The sequence below is a fragment of the Scyliorhinus torazame genome, chromosome 5 (genome assembly GCF_047496885.1).
Source record: "Scyliorhinus torazame isolate Kashiwa2021f chromosome 5, sScyTor2.1, whole genome shotgun sequence".
Taxonomy (NCBI): domain Eukaryota; kingdom Metazoa; phylum Chordata; class Chondrichthyes; order Carcharhiniformes; family Scyliorhinidae; genus Scyliorhinus; species Scyliorhinus torazame.
In genome coordinates this window covers 156,583,371-156,595,104 of record NC_092711.1, presented here as the reverse complement: position 1 = coordinate 156,595,104, position 11,734 = coordinate 156,583,371, and the positions used below count along the sequence as shown (strand labels likewise).

Below are 11,734 nucleotides of genomic sequence, written 5' to 3'. Positions count from 1 at the left end.
CAGTGGGCTGATGCTCTTGAGCCTTGTGGCAAATACTTGGCTTCAAATTTCATAAGGATCACAGAGTGAAAGGATGTTTGGAAGGTAGATGACAGATAGTTCCTGTTTCTGTTTGGAACCCCAAAGCATGCAGGTTTAGATGAAGATAGGCTATGGTGGTTAAATGGTTCCGTCTCAGAAGGAAACTGTCAAGCTATGAGGGCCAAGTTGATTGGGAACTTACAATAAAATGTGTAATGATACACAGGCAGTCGCATTTAAGGAATTATCACATATTTACATAAAATATAGATTCCTTTAAAGAAACAAAATCCAACTGGAAAAGTGACGCAACCGTGACTAACAAGAAAAATTAAAGATTCCATTAGGTCAAAGGAAGAGGCTCATTAATCGATTACAGATTTATTGCTTCACTGATTTATTGGTACCTTGAAGAATCAATGCAGTATCATTCTTAAATTCAGTATACATACAGACAGAAAATGGAATATCCACAAGGCAAAGTCATTGTTTCAGATAAAAATATGAGAATTGCTGTACAGCAACTTAATGTGTCAGAATCTAACACAGTTTCAAAAAAAGTTGCATAAAAGCCCTCGTAATGAATAAACCATTGTTCTACAAATACATCTAGTAATGAAAAAGTATCGCAGCCTTAGCAACAGAAACATTTACAAAATGTAGCAAAGCCTTAGCAACAAGCAAGGTTAATGCAGCACACCTTATCTTCAGAGGATTGGTACATGTGGCGGGAGCATGTAGACATTTAATTAAATTGATAGACATTAATGAATCTTAAGTAATGACCAATGCCTGGATAATAAATCATGCTCCAAGTGACAGAGAGTTTTTTGAATAAATCAGGAAGCCTCAGCTGAGAATTTGAAACCAATAAGGGGTTAGACCATTGATAAGAATTTCTTTAAGAATAAAGTTTCATGACTAAAGTTTGTTCTGTACTGATGCTTTAAGAAATTCTGAACCATTGATTCATTTTCTAATATTTTCTGATGTTTTTGTTTAACTCTCTTTATTATGTTTTGATGTTTTATTTGATCTGAATTTTGATTTCTTTTTATGTAAGAGAATCAAGATGGATAATAAAGTTGTATTTTTGGACACCTCCAATCAACCAGATCTTGGGCTTATTTTTGAAGATAAAATAAAAAATCTTATCACTCATATAGTTGCCAAAATAAGTGTAAGCCCGAGGATTGGAAACTTGTCTTAGAATTCAGCAAAGGAGGATCAAGAAACTCATAAAAAGAAAATAGAATAGGAGAGCAAATTGGCTAGAAACATAAAAAAACGATTGGAAAAGTTCCTGTAAAATGTGAAAAGGAAAAGATTCGCAAAGACCAATGTGGGTCCATTCCAGACAGAGACAGGAGAGTTTATAATGGGGAATAAGGAAATGACAGCGAAAATAAACAATGTGTATCTGTCTTCACAGAGGAAGATACGGAAATTGTCCCAAAAACACGCGAGAACCAAGGGACCAGTGAGCACGAGGAACTGAAAGAGATTAGCATTAGAGAAAAAGCAGTACTGGAGAAATTAATGTGGTTGAAAGTTAATAAATCCCCAAAAGCTGCTGCTCTACATCCCAGAGTGTTGAAAGAGGTGGCTGTAGAGATAGTGGATACATTGGTGATCACCTTTCAAAATTCTATAGATTCTGGAATGGTTCCTGCAGATTGGAAGGTGGTAAATGTAACCCCAATATTTAAGTAGCGAGAGAGAAAACGGGGAACCACAGACCCATTAGCCTGACATCAGAAGGAGGGAAAATGCTACAATCCATTATAAAGGATGTGATAACATACAAATTAGGAGCAAGAGTAGGCCACTCGGCCCCTCGAGCCTGCTCCACCATTTAATAAGTTGATCTGATTGTAACCTCAACTCCAGATTCCCCCCGATAACCTTTCACCCCACTTGCTTATCAAGAATCTATTCAACTCAGTCTTCAAAATATTCAAAGACTCTGCTTCCACTGCCCTTTGAGGAAGAAGTTCCAAAGACTCCCAACTCGGAGAGAAAAAAAGTTCTCCTCTGCCTTAAATGGGCAAGTATTACTTTTAAAGTGACTCCAATTTCTAGATTCTCCCACAAGAGGAAACATCCTTTCCACATCTACCCTGTCAAGGCCCCTCAGGATCTGATACGGTTCAATCAAGTCACCTAAACTCCATTGGACACAAGCCCAGCCTGTCCAATCATTCCTCATAAGACCAGCCTCCAATTCCAGGTATGAGCCCAGTAAACCTTCTCTGAACTGCTTCCAACACATTTACATCCTTCCTTAAATGAGAGCAATACTGTACACAGTGCTCCAGATGTGGACTCATCAATGTCCTGTATAACTGAAGCACAACCTCCCTACTTTTGTATTCAATTCCCGTTTTGTGATTCATGCACTTGGACACCCAGATCCCTCGGAGTCTCAGAGCTCTACAATCTCTCACTATTCAAATCAGAAACTGTTTTATTCTTCTGGCAACATGGACAATTTCTCATTTTCTCACATTATTCTCCATTTGGCAGATCTTTTCCCACTCACGTAACCTACCTCTATCCTTTCTAGTCTCCTTATGTCCTCTTCACAATTTACTTTCCTACCAATCTTTATACCATCGGAGCGTCAGAGCAGGAGTTGGCCATTCAGCCATCGATCCTGCGCCACCATTCAATATGATCTTGGCTGATCCTCCACTTCACGGTAGCACAGTAGTTAGCACAGTTGCTTCACAGCTCCAGGGTCCCAGGTTCGAATACGGCTTGGGTCACTGTCTGTGCGGAGTTTGCACTTTCTCCCTGTGCCCGAGTGGGTTTCCTCTGGGTGCTCCGGTTTCCTCCCACAGTCCAAAGATGTGCAGGTTAGATGGATTGGCCATGATAAATTGCCGTCAGCGTCCATAAAGTTTGGGTGGGGTCACTGGGTTACGGGGATAGGGGGGGGGGGGGTGGACTTTGGTCGGGTGCTCTTTCCAAGGGCCGGTGCAGACTCAATGGGCCGAATGGCCTCCTTATGCATTGTAAATTCTATGATTCTATGATTCAATGTCTTTTTCCCCACACTATCTCCATATCCATTTGTGTTATTGATATTTAGAAACCTGTCAGTTGGGTGGCACGGTGGCCTCACGGCACCAAGAACCTGAGTTCGATCCTGGCCCCGGGTCACTGTCCATGTGGAGTTTGCACATTCTCCTAGTGTCTTGTGGGTCTCAGATCCACAACCGAACTTGTTGTGCAGCATTGGTGAATTGGCCTCGCCACACTGCCCCTTAATTAGAGAAACATAATTTATTAAACAAAGAAACAGAAATCTGTCAGTCTCTGCTTTAAACACACTCAGTGACTGAGCTCCCACAGCCCTCTGGGGTAGAGAATTCCAAAGATTCACAACCCGAGGAGTAAAAAAATGTCTCCTCCGAGACCGGTCCTAAGTGGCTTCCCCCTTATTTTGAATTTGTGTCCCCTGGTTCCAGACTCCCCAACCAGGGGAAACATCTCACCTGCACCCACCCTGTCTACTCCTTTATGGATTTTGTAAATTTCAATGAAATCCCCTCTCATTCCTTGAAACTCTAGAGAAAAGAGGCCTAGTTTCCCCAATCTCTCTTCACAGGACTGTCCTGCCAAACCCAGAACAAGTCTGGTGAAACTTTGTTGCTGTTCCTCTGTGGCAATACCTTTCCTAAGGTAAGGGGAGTAAAACTGCACACATTACTCCAGCTGTGGTCTAAGCATTTCATAATGATCGATGTCATCGAGGCACGTTGCCTGGTTCTTCTTTGGCACTGGTATGATAGTGGTCTTCTTGAAGCAGGTAGGAACCTCAGAATGGAGTAGGGAGAGGTTGAGGATGTCCACAAACACACCCGCCAGTTGGTCCGCACAAGGTCTGGGTGCATGGCAGGGACTCCCGTCAGTACCTGTCGCTTTCCGAGGGTTCACTTTCAAGAAGGCCACTCTGACTTTGGAGGCTGGGACGGTGGGCATGGGTGTGACCAAGGCTGCTGGGGCAGATGACAGAGGTTTGTTGGTTTCCTGCTCGAAATAAGCATAGAATGCATTGGGTTTGTTGGGAAGGAGTGCGCTGTTGCTAAAGATCCTACTCAGCTTTGCTTTTTAGCGCATTATGTTGTTTAAGCCTCGCCACAATCGATGAGAGTCCATGATTCTCGCTTAGTCTGGGCAACTCTTCTGTTGTCTCTTGGCATCCCTGTTGGCTTTGCAGAGGTCATACCTAGATTTTTTTGTACTGACTTGAACGCCTCAGACGTGGCCTTCAGTCAGGAGTGAATCTCCCGATTAAACCATGGTTTCTGGTTGGGTAACGTACGTACTACCTTCTTTGACACACAATCTTCTACACACTTACTGATGAAGTCTGTGATGGTGCTGGCATACTTGTTTAGGTTAACTGCCGAGTTCTTGAATATGGATCAGTCACGTAAGAGCTCTTCTGTTGCCTCAGACCAGCATTGCACAACCTTCATAACCAGATTCTCCAGCTTAAGTTTCTGCTTAAGGAGCGCCATCTTGTGGTCCGATTTTACGAAGTGCGGTCAGGGGATGGAGCATCAGGCGCCCTTGATGTTTGTGTAGCAGTGGTCAAGGATGTTGGGGCCCCTGTTGGGACAGGAGATGTGTTGGGGGAATTTGGGCAGTGCACTCGAGGTTGGCCTGGTTAAAATCCTCGGCCACGATGAACAAGGCCTCCTGGTATTCGGCTTTATTGTTATTTATAGCGGTTACAATTCATCAAGGGCCTTCTTCACTTCCGCCTGGGGTGGGATGTAGACCGCTGTGATGATGGCAGAAGTGAATTCCGTGGAAGGCAGTGTGGACAGCACTTCACAGTTGGGTATTCCAGGTCCGGGGAGCAGTAGTTCACCAGGGTCCGCAATTACAGCACCAGGAGTTGGCGAGGAGACAAACACTTTCACCCACTCCAGGTTCAGTCCTGGATGTGATTAACAGCAGAATCCAATCCAACATCACTTGTGACCCCTTTGGTGCCTCAGCATGTTGGACGACTGAGTGAATCCCTCCCCACAGTGAGAGCAGGTGAATGGCTTCTTTCCAGTGTGAACTCGCTGGTGTCTCCGCAATCTGGATGATGTTTGAAACCTCTTTGTGCAGTGAGAGCAGCTGAACGGTCTCTCCTCAGTGTGAATGCGCTGGTGTTCCATCAGTACCTGAGAGCTTTGAAACCCACTCCCACAGTCGGAGCATTTAAACGGTCTCTCATTGCTGTGAGTGACATTGTGGCTCAGCAGGTGATGACCGAGTGAATCTTTTCCCAGTCGGAGAGGTGAACGGGCTCTCAACGGTGTGACCTCGCTCGTGTTTCATCAGGTTGGATGAGGTTCTAAAGCACTTTGTGCAGTGAGAGCAGCTGAACGGTTTCGCCTCAGAGTGAACACGCTGGTGGGACATCAGTCGCTGTGAGCTTTTGAAACCCCTCCAGCAGTCAGAGCATTTAAAGGGCCTGCTCTTGGTGTGAGTGACATTGTGGCTACACAGGCCGGATAATTGAGTGAATCCCTTATCACACACAGTGCAGATGAATGGCTTCTCCCCGGTGTGAACTCTCTGGTGTCTCTGCAGGTTGGATAACTGAGCGAATCCCTTCCCACAGTCAGAGCAGGTGAATGGCATCTCCCCGGTGTGAACTCGTTCGTGTCTCCGCAGGTTGCCAATGTCAGTGAATCCCTTTTTACACTGAGAGCAGTTGAAAGGCCTCTCTCCAGTGTGAACTCGTTCGTGTTTCCGCAGGTTGCCAATGTCAGTGAATCCCTTTTTACACTGAGAGCAGATGAAAGGCCTCTCTCCAGTGTGAACTCGTTCGTGCCTCCGCAGGCTGCTAATGTCAGTGAATCCCTTTCCACACAGAGCAGGTGAAAGGCCTCTCTCCAGTGTGAACCCGTTTGTGTTTCCGCAGGTTGCTAATGTCATTGAATCCCTTTTCACACTGAGAGCAGGTGAAAGGCCTCTCTCCAGTGTGAACTCGTTCGTGTTGGCGCAGGCTGCCAATGTCAGTGAATCCCTTTTCACACTGAGAGCAGGTGAACGGCCTCTCTCCAGTGTGACTGCGTTGATGCCTTGCCAGCTCGTGTGGGGCTCTGAATCCCTTCCCACAATCCTCACATTTCCATGGTTTCTCCATGGTCCGGGTGATCTTGCGTCTCACCACGTTGGATGATCAGTTGGAGCCTCATCCACACACAGAACACCTATACAGTCTCTCCCTGCTGTGACTGTAGTATTGTTTCAGGCTGTGTCACTGATTAAAGCTCTTTCCACAGTCAGTGCTCCGCAACAGTCTCACACGGGCTGTCTGTGTGTCTCAGTGCTTTTCCAGACACACTGATGTTTAAAATCTCTTGAAGCAGACAGAATAGACAAACATTTCTCCTTCTAGATTCAAAGGCCAATGATCCCAAGAATTGAGTGACTCAGTCAGTTCTTGACGTGATATTTAGTTTGAAATCTCGGCCTCAAACTCCTCTTGTTCGAACTTCCTGCAAACAGATTTTACAATAGTCATCATTGTTAGTACAGGATAGAAACTCAGAACAGACAATTCTAGTTTCTATCAAACATTCTTTCCTCTCTCTTTCCCTGAAATGCTCTAAATCTCAATCCCACACACTCTCCCTCCATTCTAACTCTGCTGTATCTAATATTCCCCCTCCCAATTCTCCTGAAGGTGCTGATTCAGGCTGATTGACAAATCCAAGCTCACTGCTTCCTGCCCTGGACAGAGAGACCTATATTCACTTACTTTCCCTCCCAATTTTCTTGAAGGTGTTGATCAACAAATCTAAACTCACTAAAACCTGTACAAGAGTAGAGAATCTCCATACAAGTACATTTACTGATTAGAGATAGGGAAATTCTGAGGAAGAACTTTATTTGGTCACGGAGCGGTCATGACATGGAACTCACTGCCCACAAGCGTTGTGGAAGTCGAGATGATCAATAATTCAAAATAATATATGAAGAAAATAAGCTTTCAGGGGAACAGGGATATCGAAAGGGAATGGGACTGACTGGATTACTGTACAGAGAGTCAGCATTGACTTGAGTTCCCAAATGGATTCTGTAAATGCTGCAATGACTGTATGACTGGAAATATATCATGTAGGTAGAACTAATAATACATGTATTTCATTACAGAACCATCAATAATATATCTAATACATTCCATACAACACTAGATATATCTCTGTGCAATATAACATTTTAAAAAAATCATTTACGGGATGTGGGAGTTGCTGGTTCAGCCAGCATTTATTGCCCATCCCTAGTTGCCCTTCAGAAGGTGGTGATGAGTTGCCTTCTTGAACCGTTGCAGTCCTTGAGTTGTTGGTACATCCCCTGTGCTGTCAGGGAAGGAGTTCCAGATGTCGCCCCAGCAACAATGAAGGAAGGGCGATATATTTCCAAGTCTGTCTGGTGAGTGACTTGGAGGTGAACCTCCAGGTAGTGGGGTTCCCAACTATCTGCTGCTCTTGTCCTTCTAGATAGTAGTGGTTATGGGTTTGGAAGGTGCTGTCGGAGGAAGCTTGGTGAGTTACTGCAGTGTATCTTGCAGATGGTATACCCGGCTGCCACTGTTCGTCGGTGGTGGAGTGTTTGAATATTCATGGAATGGGGAGCAGTCAAGCAGGCTGCTTTGTTTTGGATGGTGTAGAGCAGCATCTTGAGTGTTGTTGGAGCTGCACTCAACCAGGCAAGTGGTAATTATTCTATTACATGCCTGACTTGTGCCTTGTATATGGTGGACAGGCTTTGGGGGTCAGAAGGTGCATTATTCACTGTAGTCTTTGGCCTGCCCGGATGGCCACCGTATTAATATGGCTAGTCCAGTTCAGTTCCTGATCAATGGTAACCCTCAGGATGTTGGCTGTGGAGGATTCAGCAAAGCTAATCCCACTGAATGTCAAGGGGTGGTGGTTAGATCCTCCTTTATAGGAGATGGTCATTGCCTGCCACTTGTGTAGTACAAATGTAACTTGCCACTTATCAGCCAACATCACAGATACTGTGTAGGACATGCTGCATTTGGACATGGACTGCTTCATTATCTGAGGAGTCACGAATGGTGTTGAACATTTGGACATGGACTGCTCTATTATCTGAGGAATCACGAATGGTGTTGAACATTGGGCAGTCATCCACAAACATTCCCACTTCTAGCCTTGTGATGAAAGGGAGGTCATTGATGAAGCAGCTAGAGATGATTCGGCCCAGGAGTGTGCCCTGAGGACCTCCTGGAGCTGAGATGATTGACCTCCAACCACCACAGTCATCTTCCTTTGTGCCAGGTATGACTCCAACCAGCGGAGAGTTTTCCCCGATTCCCACTAACTCCAGTTTAGCTGGGGCTCCTTGATGCCATAGTCAGTCAAATGCTGCCTTGATACCAAGGGCAGTCACTCTCACCTCACCTCTGGCATTCAGCTCTTTTGTCCATGTTTGAACCAAGGCTGTAATGAGGTCAGGAGCTGAATGACCCTGGTTGGACCCAAACTGAGCGTCCGTGAGCAGGTTTTGCTGAGTAAGTACCACTTGCTAGCGCTGTTAATGACTCCTCCCATCACTTTGCTGATGGTGGAGAGTATTCCGACAGGAAAGTAATTGGTTGGGTTTGGTTTGTCCTGTTTACTGTTCCCTTTAATGTCAGCCATCTCCTGGGGAAAGCTGCCCTTTAAATGTGAACATTAGGAAAGAGACCATCATTTTAGCCAGACAAATAAATGTGTCAAGTTGAGGGAGCAAAGTATGTCAATGTCTTTCAGTCAGCCAGAGAGAGAGACCTGGGCCAAGCTTTCCAGTCTGCACACTCACTGGATTCACTTTCTTTCACTTCAGTTGCTGCAAGCTACCAATTGAAGGTCAGAATGAGACAAGAAATGGCAAGAGGGAGAAAAGAAAGTGTTTTACTCACAGATGTTGCAGACAGCAGTCTGTGTGCAGCTCAAGCTCATTCAGGGTCGGAGGAACAACAGCTTTGCTCGGCAGAAACCTCCACGTCCAGCTTCCGCATTGAGACAATGAAGGAGCTCTGATTGGTGGAGGAGCAGAGTCCTTCCGGTCCTCCAATCTTCCTATTGGTCAACACCCCAGCAGTAAGGTCAGCGGAAGTGAGCTCCCCTGCACATGCGCAGCTTCCCCTTCCCTGAGACATGTACACCCCGGGTCAGGGGAGGGGTAGATCACCGACGGCCGGAACTGTCAGCCGGTTGCCTGGAAACCTCATCTGGAGAATATGTGGGGGAAAGGGAACAATGGGTATGGGTGGGGGCGGGGGATGCCGCGTCTGCGCGTTGGGCAGTGACGTCTTATTCCTATTGGTTGAGTTTGAGGACGAGCTCCTTTGTGATGTGACAATGTGGAGGATGGACAATGAGTTTCAGACTAAAACTTTCTTCTCTGGGCAACATCTGGGAGCAAATCAATGTCCCCCCCCCCCCCCCCTTTCAATAGTTCAAAAGATATAGGAGCAAGTTAGGCTATTTGGCCCATCCAGTATAACCCTTCAACCCGATTTAATACCGGCAGCACGGTAGCATTGTGGATTGCACAATTGCTTCACAGCTCCAGGGTCCCAGGTTCGATTCCGGCTTGGGTCACTGTCTGTGTGGAGTCTGCACATCCTCCCCGTGTCTGCGTGGGTTTCCTCCCTCAGTCCAAAGATGTGCAGGTTAGGTGGATTTGCCAAAATTGCCCTTAGTGCTGGGTGGGGTTACTGGGCTATGGGCATAGGGTGGAGGTGTTGACCTTGGGCAGGTTGCTCTTTCCAAGAGCCGGTGCAGACTCGATGGGCTGAATGGCCTCCTTCTGCACTGTAAATTCTATGATAATCTATTCTACGATTAAAAATCTGTCTAACTCCTCCCTAAATTTATTCACTGTCCCAGCTCCACCGCACTCTGGGGTAATGAATTCCACAGATTCACAGCCCTTGGGAGAAGCAGCTTCTCTTCAACTCTTTAGAATTTGCTACCTCTTTTTTAAAATAATCTTTATTGTCACAAGTAGGCTTACATTAACACGACAATGAAGTTACTCTGAAAAGCCCCTACACTCCACATTTTGGCACCTGTTCGGGCACACAGAGGGAGAATTCAGAATGTCCAAATGATCTAACAGCATGTCATTCGGGGCTTGTGGGAGGAAACTGAAGCACCCGGTGGAATCTTAGAATTTACAGTGCAGAAGGAGGGCATTCAGCCCGTCGAGTTTGCACTAGCCCCTGGAAAGACCACCCCACTCCAGCCCACGCCTCCACCCCAACCCCGTAACCCAGGAAACCCACCTAACCTTTTTGGACACAAAGGGCAATTTATCATGGCCAATTCACCTAACCTGCACATCTTTGAATGTGGGAGGAAACCGGAACACGGGTACAAAATCTACGGAGACATGGGGAGAACATGCAGACTCCACACAGCCAGTGACCCAAACCGGAATTGAACCTGAGACCCTGGAGACATGGAGCAACTGTGCTAACCACTGTGCTACCATGCTGCCCATCTTATCCTAAGACTATTACCTCTCGTTCTAGAATGCCTGAAAGACGTGCTGTTAGGTGAATTGAACATTCTGAATTCTCCTTCTGTGTACCCTAACAGGCGACAGAATGTGGTGACTTGGGGAGTTTCACAGTAACTTCATTGCTGTGTTTTTTAAAAATTTAAAGTACCCAATTCATTTTTTCCAATTCAGGGGCAATTTAGCGTGGCCAATCCACCTGGGCTGCACATCTTTGGGTTGAGGGGGCGAACCCACTCAAACCGGGGAGAATGTGCAAACTCCGCACGGACAGTGACCCAGATCCAGGATCAAACCTGGTACCTCGGCGCTATGAGGCAGCAGTGCTAACCACCGCGCCACCAAGCTGCCCCATTGCGGTGTTAATGTAAGCCTACTTGTGACAAAAATAAAGATTATTATTATTATTAAGTGGGAGTAGCCTCTCCAAGGCGGCCTTCAGGACAACAACGCAGAATCGCCGAGCACAGACTTATAGCCAAGTTCCGCACACATGAGTACGGCCTCAACCGGGACCTTGGATTCATGTCGCATTACATTCACCCCCCCCCACCCATCTGGCCTGGGCTTGCGAAATCCTACCAACTGTCCTGGCTTGAGACAATTCACACCTCTCTAACCTGTAATTATCCCTCTCTCTATTCACTCCGTCTGGACCTGTAAAGACTTAATTACCTGCAAAGACTCACATTCAAAAGTATCATCGTGCATCATTGACTTTGTCTATGTATATGTTTCTGGAACCCATCTCTTCATTTGCCTGAGGAAGGAGCTGTGCTCCGCAAGCTAGTGATTCGAAACCAACCTGTTGGACTTTAACCTGGTGTTGTAAGACTTCTTACTGTGCTCACCCCAGTCCAACGCAAGCATTACCATATTAAAGTAAAGGGGCAAAGTGGCAGCATGGTGGCGCAGTGGTTAGTGCTGCTGCCTCACAGCGCCGAGCTCCCAGGTTCGATCCCGGCTCTGGATCACTGTCCGTATGGAGTTTGCACATTCTCCCCGTGTTTGCGTGGGTTTCACTCCCACAACCCAAAGATGTGCAGGGTAGGTGAACTGGTAATGCTAAATTGCCCCTTAATTGGAAAAGATAAATTGGGTACTCTAAAATTAAAAAAAAGTAAAAGGGCAAAGACTATTTATAGGTTAAGAGATACAT

The 11,734-nt window shown here is 46.1% G+C and overlaps 1 long non-coding RNA gene across 1 annotated transcript; it reads right to left on the bottom strand.

Annotated features, from left to right (window-relative positions):
- Positions 1-394: 394 nt before the first annotated feature.
- LOC140420226 (uncharacterized) lies at positions 395-10,823 on the bottom strand. The gene is made up of 2 exons (XR_011946233.1): positions 8,969-10,823; positions 395-6,536 (listed from the first exon to the last, which is right to left on the bottom strand). It is a non-coding gene; the product is annotated as an uncharacterized lncRNA (long non-coding RNA).
- Between the last annotated feature and the right edge of the window lie 911 nt (positions 10,824-11,734).